The following is a 13,858-nucleotide window of genomic DNA, read 5'->3' on the forward strand; positions in this document are numbered from 1 at the left end:
TTAGTCAAATTAGATTAGAAACACGCCAATGAACTAAATCTCGATAAAATTTTAATCAAATTTGATTGGAAACATGCCAATGAACAAATTGCATATGAAAATTTAGTCGAGTTTGATTTGAAACACACAATCGAACAAAATTCTGATGAAATTTTAGTCAAAGTTGATTAAAAACTCGCTAATAAACTAATTCCCGGTGAAATTTTAGTCAAATTTGATTGAAACACACAAATGAACCAAACCCTTGTGAAATTTTAGTCAAATTTCATTGGAAACGTGCCAACGAAAAAACCCGAATGAAATTGTAGTAAAGTTTGATTCGAAATGTTACAATGAACCAAAGTCATGTAAAATTTTAGTCAAATCTGATTGTATAAGTGCCAATAAATCAAACTCGGGTGAAATTTTGGTCAAATCTGATTGAAACGCGCCAATGAACAAAATCTAGATAAAATTCTAGTTAAATTTGATTGGAAACCCACTAACGAAAAAAATCCTGGTGAAATTTTAGTCAAATTTGATTAAAAACACGCCAATGAACCATATCCCGATGAAATTTCAGTCAAATTTGATTGGAAATGCGTCAATGAACCAAACCCTTGTGAAATTTTCGTCAAATTTGATTGGAAATTTGTCAATGAAAAAATTCGCATGAAATTGTAGTCAAATTTGATTCGAAATGTGCCAATAAACTAAAGTCATGTGAAATTTTAGTCAAATTTAATTGGGAACGAGCCATTGAACCAGATCGAGGTGAAATTTTAATCAAATTTGATAGGAAATGTGCTAATGAACAAAGTCCCCAAGAATTGTTTGTCAAATTTGATTAGATACGAGCCAATGCACGAAACCCAGGCGAAATTTTATTCAAATTTGATTGGAAACATGCCAATGAAAAAATCCGCATGAAATTGTAATCAAATTTGATTCGAAATGTGCCAATAAACCAAAGTCATGTAAAATTTTAGTCAAATTCGATTGGAAACGAGCCAATGAACCAGATCGAGGTGAAATTTTAATCAAATTTGATAGGAAATGTGCTAACGAACAAAGTCTCCAAGAAATTCTTGTCAAATTTGATTAGATACGAGCCAATGCATGAAACCCAGGTGAAATTTTATTCAAATTTGATTGGAAATGCTCTAATAAAAAAACTCATGTGAAATTTTAGTGAAATTAGAATAGAAACGCGCCAAAGAAAAAATACGCTCGATAGATTAGTCAAATTTAATTCGAAATGTGCCAATGAACCAAAGTTGTATGAAATTTTAGTCAAATTTGATTGGAAACGCAACATTGAACAAAATTCGGATGAAATTTTAGTAAAATTCTATTCGAAATGCATGAACGAACAAAATTCTAGTAAAATTTTAGTCAAATTTGATTAGGAACACGCCAATGAACTAAATTCCAGTGAAATTTTTGTCAAATTTGATTGAAAATGCGCAAATGAACCAAACCTTTGTGAAATTTTAGTCCAATTTGATTGGAACGTGCCAACGAAAAAATCCACTTGAAATCATAGTCAAATTTGATTCGAAATGTGCCAATGAACCAAAGTCATTTGAAACTTTAGTCAAATTTGATTATAGATGCGCTAATGAACCAAACCTTTGTGAAATTATAGTCAAATTTGATTGGAACGTGCCAACGAAAAACTCGCTAGAAATCGTAGTCAAATTTCATTCGAAATGTGCCAATGAACTAAAGTCATCTGAAACTTTAGTCAAATTTGATTGTAGATGGGCCAATGAACCAAACTCATATGAAATTTTAGTCAAATCTGATTGAAAACGCGCCATGAACGAAATCCAGATAAAATTCAAGTCAAATTTGATTGGAAACGCACTAACGAACAAAATTCTGGTGAAATTTTAGTCAAATTTGATTAGAATGATGCCAATGAACAAAATCCCGATAAAATTTCAGTCGAATTTCCTTGGAATCGTGCCAATAAACCAAACACGTGAGAAATTATAGTCAAATTTGATAGGAAACGCGCCAACGAACAAATTTAAGATGAAATTCTAGTCAAATTTGATTTGAAACAAAGCAACGAACGAAACCAATATGAAATTTTAGTCAAATTTGATTGGAAACGCTCCAATGAATAAAACTCAAACGAAATTTTAGTCAAATTTGATTAGAAAAATGCTAATGAACTAAATCCCGAAGATAGTTTAGTCAAATTTGATTGGAAATATGCTAATTAACCAAACCCTTGTGAAATTTTCGTCAACTTTGTTTGGAAACGTGTCAACGAAAAAACCCACATGAAATTGTAGTCAAATTTGATTCGAAATGCTCCAATGAACCAAAGTCGTGTGAAATTTTAGTCAAAATTAAATTTAAAAGCGCCAATGTTAGGTGAAATTTTAGTCCATTCTAATTGATAACGCGCCGATGAACAAAATTCAAACAAAATTTTAATCAAATTTGATTTGATACACTCAAATGAATGAACCCCGGTGAATTTTTAGTCAACTTTGATTGGAAATGCTCCAATGAACAAAACACATATGAAATTTTAGTCAAACATGAATGGAAACACGTCAACGAAAAAATCCTCTTGAAAGTTTAGTCATATTTGATTCGAAATGTGCCATGAACCAAAGTGGTGTGCAATTCTAGTCAAATTTGATTGGAAACACGCCAATAAACAAAATTCGAATGAAATCTTAGTCAAATTTTATCAAAAACGTACTAACGAACAAAATCCTGGTGAAATTTTAGTCAAATTTGATTAGAAACACGCAAGTTAACAAAATCTCGGTGAAATGTTAGTCAAATTTGAATGTAAACGTGCCAACGAAAAAATTCGTTTGAAAATTTAGTGAAATTTAATTCGAAATGTGCCAATGAACCAAAGTCGTGTGAAATTCTAATCAAAATTTGATTGTAAAGGCGCCAATGAACAAAATTCAAATGAAATTTTATTCAAATTCGATTGGAAACGCCCTAACGAACAAAATTCTTGTGAAATTTTAGTCAAATTTGATTAGTAACACGCCAATTAACGAAATCCCGGTAAAATTTTATTTAAATTTGATTTGATACAAGCTCATTAACGGACCCATGTGAAATGTTAGTCAAATTTGATTAGAAACGCTCCAATGAACTAAACTCATGTGAAATTAAAGTCAAATTTGAATGGAAACGCTCCAACGAAAAAATTCGCTTGAAAGTTTAGTCAAATTTCATTCAAAATATGGGAATGAACCAAAGTTATGTGAAATTTTAGTCAAATTTGATTGGAATTGGGCCAATGAACCAAAACCAGTGAAATTTTAGTTAAATTTGGCTGAAAAAGCGCCAATGAACAAATTCCAAATGAAATCTTAGTCAAATTTGATGTGAAACGCGCCAATGAACTAAATACCAGCGAAATTTTAATCAAATTTGATTGGAAACGCTCCAATGAACCAAATTCATGTGAAATCTTAGTCAAATTTGATTGAGAACGCGCCAATGAACAAAATACATATGAAATTTTAGTCGAGTTTGATTTGAAACGTACTAACGAACAAAATTCTAGTGAAATTTTAGTCAAATTTGATAAGAAACTCGCCAATGAACTAAATACTGGTGAAATTTTAGTCAAATTTGATTGGGAATATGCCAACGAAAAATCCGCATAAAATTGTAGACAAATTCGATTCGAAATGTACCAGTGAACCAAAGTCATGTGAAATTTTAGTCAAATCTGATTGTAAACGGGCCAATGAACCAAACTCAGGTGAAATTTTAGTCAAATCTGATTGAAAACGTGCCAGTGAGCAAAATTTAAATGAAATTCTAGTAAAATTTGATTGGAAACGCACTGATGAATAAAATTCTGATGAAATTTTAATCAAATTCGATTGAAAACACGTCAAAGAACAAAATTCCGGTGAAATTTTTGTCAAATTTAATGGAAAACGTGCCAACTAACAAAGTTCAGATGAAATTTTAGTCAAATTTGATTTGATACAAGCCAATGAACGAAACCCAGGTAAAATTTTAGTCAAATTTGATTGGAAATACTCCAATGAACAAAACTCATGTGAAATTTTAGTCAAATTTGAATGGAAATGGGCCAACGAAAAAAATTTAGGCAAATTTGATTCGAAATATGCCAATAAACCAAAATCATGTGAAATTCTCGTTAAATTTGATTGGAAATGCATAAACGAACAAAATCCTGATGAAATTTTAGTCATTTTTTATTAGAAACACGTCAACGAACTAAATCCAGGTGAAATTTTAGTCAATTTTGACTGGATACACGCCAATGAACCAAATTCCTGTGAAATTTTACTCAAATTTGATTGGAAACATGCCAGGGAAAAAATTCACATGAAATTGTAGTTAAATTTTATTCGAAACGTGCCAACGAACCAAACCTATGTGAAATTTTAGTCAAATTTGATTGAAAGCGAGCCAATGAACAAAATGCAGATAAAATTTTAGTCGAGTTTGATTTGAAACGCACTAACGAACAAAATCCTGGTGAAATTTTAGTCAAATTTGATTAGAAACTCGCCGATGAACTAAATATCGATGAAATTTTAGTTAAATTTGAATTTATATGCGCCAATGAACTAAATTTAGGTAATATTTTAGTCAAATATGATTGAAAACGCGCTAATGAAAAAAATCTTGACAAAATTTTCGTCAAATTTGATATGATACACGCCGATGAATGAAACCCTGGTGAAATTTTAGTCAACTTTGATTGGAAATGCTCTAATGAACAAAATCCATGTGAAATTTTAGTCAAATTTGAATGGAAACACTCTAGCAGAAAATTTCGCTCAAAAATTTAGTCAAATTTGATTCGAAATAATCCAATGAACCAAAGTCATATGAAATTCTAGTCAAAATTGATTGGAAACTCACCAATGAAAATAATTCAGATGAAATTTTAGTCAAATTCGATTGGAAACGCACTATCGAACAAAATTCTTGTGAAATTTTAGTTAAATTTGATTAGAAACACGTCAATTAACAAAATTTCGGTAAAATTTTAATCAAATATGATTGGAATCGCACCAATGAACCAACCTATGTGAAATTTTAGTCAAATTTGATGGGAAATGCGTCAACGAACAAAATTTAGATGAAATTTTAGTCAAATTTGATTGCAAACGCACCTATGAACAAAATCATGATGAAATTTTTGTCAAATTCGATTGGAAATGAGCTAATTAACCAAATTCAAGTGAAATTTTATTCAAATTTGACTGAAAAAGTGCCAATGAACAAAATTCAAAAGAAATCTTAGTCTAATTTGATGTAAAACGCACTAACGAAATAAAATCCTAGTGAAATTTCAGTTAAATTTGATTAGAAACACGCCAATGAACTAAATGTCGGTGAAATTTTAGTTAAATTTTAGTGGAAACCCGCCAATGAACCAAACCCATGGGAAATATTAGTAAAATTTGATTGGAGACTCCCAACAAACAAAATTCAGATGAAATTTTAGTCAAATTTTATTTGATACATGTCAATGAACCAAATCCAGGTGAAATTTTAATCAAATTTGATTTAAAACATGCCAACGAAAAATTCAACATGAAATTTTAGTCAAATTTGATTTTAAATAAGCCCATGAACGAAACCCTAGTGATATTTTCAAAATTGATTAGAAACACACCAATGAACTAAATTCCGGTGAAATTTTAGTTAAATTTTAATGGAAGCACGCCAATGAACCAAACCCATGGAAAATTTTAGTAAAATTTGATTGGAGATTCGCCAACGAACAAAATTCAGATTAAATTTTAGACAAATTTTATTTGATACATGTCAATGAATGAAATTCGAGCGAAATTTTAGTCAAATTTGATTTGAAACACGTCGATGGAAAAATCAGTATGAAATTTTAGTCAAATTTGATTTGATACAAGCCCATAACGAAACCCAGGAGAAATTTTAGTCAAATTTGATTGAAAACACTCCAGTGAACAAAACTCATGCGAAATTTTAGTCAATTTTGAATTGAAACGCACAACAAAAAACTCTGTTGAAAGTTTATTCAAATTTGATTTGAAATGTACCAATGAACCAAAGTCGCGAAAAATTTTAGTCAAATTTGATTGGAAACGCGCCAATGAACAAAATTCAGATGAAATTTTAGTCAAATTCGATTTGAAATGCATGAATGAACAAAATTCTGGTGAATTTTAGGCAAATTTGATTAGAAGCATGCCAAAGAATGAAATCCAGGTGAGATTTTAGTCAAATTTGATTGAAAACACGCCAATGAAAAAAGCACATGTGAACTTTTAGTCAAATTTGATGAGAAACGCGCCAACAAAAGAACACGCTTGAAATTTTAGTTAAATTTGATTTGAAATGTACCAACGAACCAAAGTCACGGGAAACTTTAGTCAAATTTGATTGGAAACGTGCCAATGAATCAAACTCAGGTGAAATTTTATTATAATTGGATCGAAAACGAGCCAATGAACCAAACCCTTGTGAAATTTTGGTCAAATTTGGTTGGAAATGCTATAACGAACAAATACTTGTGAAATTTTAGTCAAATTTAATTAAAAACGCGCCAATGAACTAAATCTCGGTGAAATTTTAATCAAATTTGATTGAAACGCGTCAATGAGCCAAACTCATGTGAAATTTTAGTCAAATTTGATTGAAAGCACGCCAACGAACAAAATGTAGATGAAATTTTAGTCAAGTTTGGTTTGAAATGTACTTACGAAAAAAATCTTGGTGAAAATTTAGTCAAATTTGATTTGAAACTTGCCAATGAGCTAAATCCCGATGAAATTTTATTCAAATTTAATTGGAAACGTGCCAATAAGCCAAACTCTTGTGAAATTTAGTTAAATTGGATCAAAAACGTGCCAATGAAAAAACATTTCGTATGAAATTGTTGTCAAATTTGAATCAAAATGTGCCAATGAACCAAAGTCATGTGAAATTTTAGTCAAATTTGAATGTAAAAGCGCCAATGAACTAAACTTAGGTGAAATTTTAGTCAAATCTGATTGAAAATGTGCCAATGAACAAAATCCTTGTGAAATTTTGATCAAATTTGATTAGAAACGCGCCAATGAATTAAATCTCGGTGAAACTTTAATCAAATTTGATTTGAAACGCGCCAAAAAACCAAACCCACGTAAGATTTTAGTTCAATTTGATTGAAAACGTGCCAATGAACAAAATACAAATGAAATTTTAGTCAAGTTTGATTTAAAACGTACTAATGAAGAAAATTCTAGTGAAATTTTAGTCAATTTTTTATTCAAAATGCTCCAATGAACAAAATTCATGTGAAATTTTAGTTAAATTTGAATGGAAATGTGCCAACGGAAAAATCCGCTCAAAAGTTTAGTCAAATTTGATTCGAAATGTGCCAATGAACCAAAATCGTGTGAAATTCTAGTCAAATTTGATTGGAAACGTGCCAATGAAAAAAATACAAATGAAAATTTAGTCGAGTTTGATTTGAAACGTACTATTGAACAAAATCCTGGTGAAATTTTAGTCAACTTTGATTGAAAACGCTCCAATGAACAAAATTCAGATGAAATTTTAGTCAAATTCGATTGGAAACGAATAACGAACAGAATCCTGGTGAAATTTTAGTTAAATTTGATTATAAACATGCCAATGAACTAAATCCCGGAGAAATTTTAATTAAGTTTTAATGGAAACGTGCCTATGAAGCAAACCCATGGGAAATATTAGTAAAATTTGATTGGAAACTCCCCAACGTACAAAATTCAAATAAAATTTTAGTCAAATTTTTTTGATATACGTCAATGAGCAATATCCAAGCCAAATCTTAGTTAAATTTGATTTCAAACGTGCCAACGAAAAAATCAACATGAAATTTTAGTCAAATTTGATTTGATAAAAGCATATGAACGAAACCCAGGTGAATTTTTTGTCAAATTTGATTAGAACACGCTAATAAACTAAATTCCAGAGAAATTTTAGTTAAATTTTAATTGAAACGTGCCAATGAACCAAATCCATGGAAAGTTTTAGTAAATTTTCATTGGAGACTCGCCAACGAACAAAATTCAGATGAAAATTTAGTCAAATTTTATTTGATACACGCCAATTAAAGAAATTCAGGTGGAATTTTAGTCAAATTTGATTTGAAATGCGCCAACGAAAAAATCAGCACGAAATTTTAGTCAAATTTGATTTGATACTAGCCCATGAACGAAACTCAGGTGAAGTTTTAGTTAAATTTGATTGGAAACGTTCCAATGAACAAAACTCATATGAAATTTTAGTCAAATTTGAATGGAAACGCGCTAACGAAAAAGTCTGCTTGAAAGTTTAGTCAAATTTGATTCGAAATGTGCCAATGAACCAAAGTCGTGTGAAATTCTAGTCAAATTTGATTAGAAACGTGCCAATGAACAAAATTCAGATGAAATTTTAGTCAAATTCTATTTGAAATGCACGAATGAACAAAATTCTGGTGAAATTTTAGTCAAATTTGATTAGAAGCACGCCAATGAATGAAATTCATGTAAAATTTTAGTCAAATTCTATTTGAAATGCACGAATGAACAAAATTCTGGTGAAATTTTAGTCAAATTTGATTAGAAGCACGCCAATGAATGAAATTCATGTAAAATTTTAGTCAAATTTGATTGAAAACGTGTCAATGAACAAAACTCATGTGAAATATTAGTCAAATTTGATTAGAAACGCACCAACGAAAAACCCACTAGAAAACTTAGTTAAATTTGATTCAAAATGTGCCAATGGACCAAAGTCACGGAAATTTTTTGTCAAATTTGATTGGAAACACGCCAATGAACAAAATTCAGATGAAATTTTAGTCAAATATGATTGGAAATGCTCTAACGAACAAAATCCTTGTAAAATTTTAGTTAAATTTGATTAGATACGTGCCAATGAAATAAATCCTGGTGAAATTTTAATAAATTTTGATTGGAAACGCGCCAATGAACCAAAACATGTGAAGTTTTAGTCAAATTTGATTGAAAACGCGCCAATGAACAAATTGTAAATGAAATTTTAGTCGAGTTTGATTTGAAACGCACTAACGAACAAAATCCTGATGAAATTTTAGTTAAATTTGATTAGAAACTCGCCAATGTACTAAATCTTGGTGAAATTTTAGTCAAATTTGATGGGAAACTCACCAATGAACCAAATTCTTGTAAGATTTTTGTCAAATTTGATTGGAAACGTACCAACGAAAAAACCTGCATGAAGTTGTAGCCAAATTTAATTCTAAATGTGCCAGTGAACCCAAGTCATGTGAAATTTTAGTCAAATCAGATAGTACACATGCCAATGAACCAAACTCAGGTGAGATTTTAGTCAAATCTAATTGAAAAAGAGCCAATGAACAAAATCTAGATGAAATTTTAGTCAAATATGATTTGATACACGCCAATGAATGAAGTCTTGGTGAAATTTTAGTCAACTTTGATTGGAAACGTTCTAATGAACAAAACTCATATGAAAATTTAGTCAAATTTGAATGAAAACGTGCCAAAATAAAAATTCGCTCAAAAGTTTAGTCAAATTTGATTCGAAATGTGCCAATGAACCAAAGTCGTGTGAAATTCTAGTCAAATTTGATTGAAAACATGCCAATGAACAAAATTCAAATGAAATTTTAGTCAAATTAGATTGGAAACGCATTAACGAACAAAATTCTGGTGAAATTTTAGTCAAATTTGATTAAAAACAAGCCAATTAACAAAATTTCGGTGAAATTTTAGGCAAATTTGAATGGAAACGCGCCAACGAAAAATTCACTTGAAAGTTTAGTCAAATTTGATTCGAAATGTGCCAATGAACCAAAGTCGTGTGAAATTCTAGTCAAATTTGATTAGAAACGCGCCAATGAACAATATCCAGATGAAATTTTAGTCAAATTCGATTCGAAACACACTAACGAACAAAATCATTTTGAAAAATTTTAGTCAAATTTGATTAGAAACGTGCCAATTAACTAAATCCTAGTGAAATTTCAATCAAATTTGATTGGAAACGGGCCAATGAATTAAATTTAAGTGAAATTTTAGTCAATTTTGATTGAAAAGACGCCAATGAACAAAATCTAGATGAAATCTTAGTCAAATTTGGTGTGAAATGCACTAACGAACAAAATCCTGGTGAAATTTTAGTTAAATTTGATTGAAAACACGCTAGTGAACTAAATCTCGTTGAAATTTTAGTTAAATTTGATTAGAAACACACTAGCGAACTAAATCCCAGTGAAATTTTAGTTAAATTTTAATGGAAACGTCCAATGAACCAAACCATGGAAAATAGTAGTAAATTTTGATTGAATACTCGCCAACGAACAAAATTCAGATAAAATTTTAGTCAAATTTGATTGAAACGCACTAACGAACAAAATCATTGGGAAATTTTAGTCAAATTTGATTAAAAACGAGCCAATTAAAAAAATTCCGATGAAATTTTAGTCAAATTTGATTGGAATCGCGTCAATGAACTAAACCCATGTGAAATTTTAGCCAAATTTGATGCGAAACTCGGTAATGAACAAAATTCAAACGAAATTTTTGTCACATTTGATTTGATACAAGCCCATTCTCAGGCGAAATTTTAGTCAAATTTGAATGGAAACACGCCAACAAAAAAATCTGTTTGAAAGTTTAGTTAAATTTGATTCGAAATGTGCCGATGAACCAAAGACATATAAAATTTTAGTTAAATTTGATTGGGAACGGGCCAATAAACCAAACACAGGTGAAATTTAGCTAAATTTGACTAAAAAAGCCCCAATGAACAAAATTAAAATGAAATTTTAGTCAAATTTAATTGGAAACATGCCAATGAACTAAATTCCGGTTAAGTTTTGGTTAAATTTTAATGGAAACACGCCAATGAATCAAATCCATGAGAAATTTTAATAAAATTTGTTCGGAGACATGCCAACGAACAAAATTAAGATGAAATTTTAGTCAAATTTTAATTGATATACGTCAATGAACGAAATCCATGCGAAATTTTAGTCAAATTTGATTTGAAACGCCCCAACGAAAAAATCAGAATGAAATTTTAGTCAAATTTGATTGGAAACGCTCCAACGAACAAAACTCATGTGAAATTTTAGTCAAATTTGAATGAAAACGCGCCAATGAAAACATCTGCTTGAAAGTTCAGTCAAATTTGATTCGAAATGTGCTAATAAACCAAAGTCGTGTGAAATTCTAATCAAATTTGATTAGAAATGCGTCAGTGAACAAAATTCAGATGAAATTTTAGTCAAATTCGATTTAAAGCGCACGAACGAACAAAATCCTAGTGAAATTTTAGTCAAATTTGATTAGACGCACGCCAATGAACAAAATTCAGGCTAAATTTTCGTCAAATTTGATTAAAAACGCGCAAATGAACAAAACTCATGAGAAATTTTAGTCAAATTTGATTAGAAACGTGCCAACGAAAAAATCAGTTTGAATTTTAGTAAAATTTGATTCGAAATGTGCCAATGAATCACAAAGTCACAGGAGATTTTAGTCAAATTTTATTGGAAACGGGCCAATAAACCAAATTCAGGTGAAATTTTAGTTTGATTGGAAACGCGCCAATAAACCAAATTCAGGTGAAATTTTAGTCAAATTTGATTGGAAACGCGCCAATAAACCAAATTCAGGTGAAATTTTAGTCAATGAACAAAATTTAGATGAAATTTTAGTCAAATTTGATTGAAAATGCTCTAACGAATAAAATTCTTGTGAAATTTTAGTCAAATTTGATTGAAAATGCTCTAACAAACAAATTTCTTGTGAAATTTTAGTCAACTTTGATTAGAAACAAGCTAATGAACTAAATTCCGGTGAAATTTTAATCAAATTTGATTGGAAACGTGCCAATGAACCAAACCCATATGAAGTTTTAGTCAAATTTGAATGGAAATGCTTCAATGAAAAAATTCGCTTGAAATATTAGTCAAATTTGATTCGAAATATGCCAATAAAAAAAATTCAGATGAAATTTTAGTCAAGTTCAATTGGAAACACATTAACAAATAAAATCCTGGTGAACTTTTAGTTAAATTTGATTAGAAACACGCCAATTAACAAAATTCAGTGAAATTTCCGCTGAAATTTGAATGGAAACGCGACAATGAAAAAATTCGCTTGAAAACCTAGTCAAATTTGATTCGAAATGTGCTAATGAACTAAAGTCAAGTGAAATTTTAATCAAATTTGATTGTAAATTGGCCAATGAACCAAACCAGAGTTAATTGTTTCAATAGTTACTGAACTTAGGTCTATATCTTTGATTGCCCACTGAACTTTAGAATGTCAAGTTTTGGTTATTGAACTTAGCTTCATGTCTTTATTTGGCCACTGAAGTTTAAAATGTCAAGTTTTAGTCACTGAACTTTGAAAAATGTTGAGTTTTGTTACCAAACTTAAGTCCATGTCTTCGATTGCTCACTGTAATTTATAATATCGAGTTTTGGCCACTGAAATTTGAAAAATGTTGTACATTACTTACTAAACTTTGAAAAATATTATACATTACTCACTGAATTTTGAAAAATATTACTCACTGAAATTTGAAAAATGTTGTACATTATTCACTGTAAACTCGATATTTTTCAAAATTCAACAGTTATGCTAGTGAGTAACGTACGACATATTCCAAAGTTTAGTGGTCAAAACTCGACAATTTAAATTTCAGTGGGCAATCTAAGATATAGATCTAAGTTCAGTGAGCAATCAAAGACATTGATTTAAGTTCAGTGAACAAAACTTGACATTTTAAGTTTCAATGTCCAATCAAAGATATGGACCTAAGTCCGGTGACAAAAACTCAATATTTTTCAAAGTTTAGCAGCCAAAACTCGACATTTTAAAGTTCAGTGGTCAATCAAAGATATGGACCTAAGTTCAGTGACTATTAGAGCAATTAACTCAAATATTTGATTTATTTGTGAGTCGGGTCGTTTATAAGTTAAAGGGAAAATTACCTAGAAACCTGAATTTAAAGATTAATTTTCAAAGAACAAGAAATTAAGTTTCATTTTCACAAATCAGGTCTTAAATAAATTTTAATAATTAAAACTAATAAAAATTTGTTTACAAAATCGAATACACGTATTTAACTCATCTAACCCCATTACCCCACCCACACCAAGAAATTTATGTCTTCTCTCTCTACCCACTCTCATTTCTGTCTTCTCTCTCTATCAACTCTCATCTCTCTCTCTCTACATTTCTTATTCTCTTTCTAAAATCACTGCTTCCCCCATTCTCTCTCTCTACAGCAACCCTTCCTTGATAGACAACTCCAGCGTTAGCGCGGCATCAGAGTGGATGCACAGATCTGTCTCTTCGCCTAAGTGGATGCGCTAGGATGGTCACATCGTCGGTGGAGTTGAGGCGCAGCGATACGGACTAAACTCTTCTTCGGTGTTTCAGATCACGCTGCAATTTGGACTTTTTGTGCGGTGTTACGGACTTTTGTGTGGTTTTATAGATCGTATGATTTTTTGATAAATTTTTCGACATGTTTTGTTGCGGTTTTTGAGATGGTTATTGTGTAGGCTGTGATAGTGTGCTGTGGTGGTGGTGACGGCTTGTTTGTGGGTTTTTTTGGTGGGGATGGTGGTTGGGTGCGGTTTAAATGGAGAGAGGAGATGATGATGGTGGTGGTGTTTTGTGGGTGGTGCGGTGGTGGCGTGTTGCGGTGGTGGCAACGGGTTTGTGGAATTTTTGGTGGTGGTGGTGGTTGGGTGTGGTTTAAATGGGGATAGAGGAGATGGTAGTGGTGAGGTCGTCGGTGGCAGTAGAGACACGGTGAATGAGGGAGGCCAATGTAGTGCCAGATAATTGAATCTTCTCAATTGAAAAGTCCTCCATTACTT

Source organism: Olea europaea, unplaced genomic scaffold (genome assembly GCF_002742605.1).
Source record: "Olea europaea var. sylvestris unplaced genomic scaffold, O_europaea_v1 scaffold687, whole genome shotgun sequence".
Lineage (NCBI taxonomy): Eukaryota > Viridiplantae > Streptophyta > Magnoliopsida > Lamiales > Oleaceae > Olea > Olea europaea.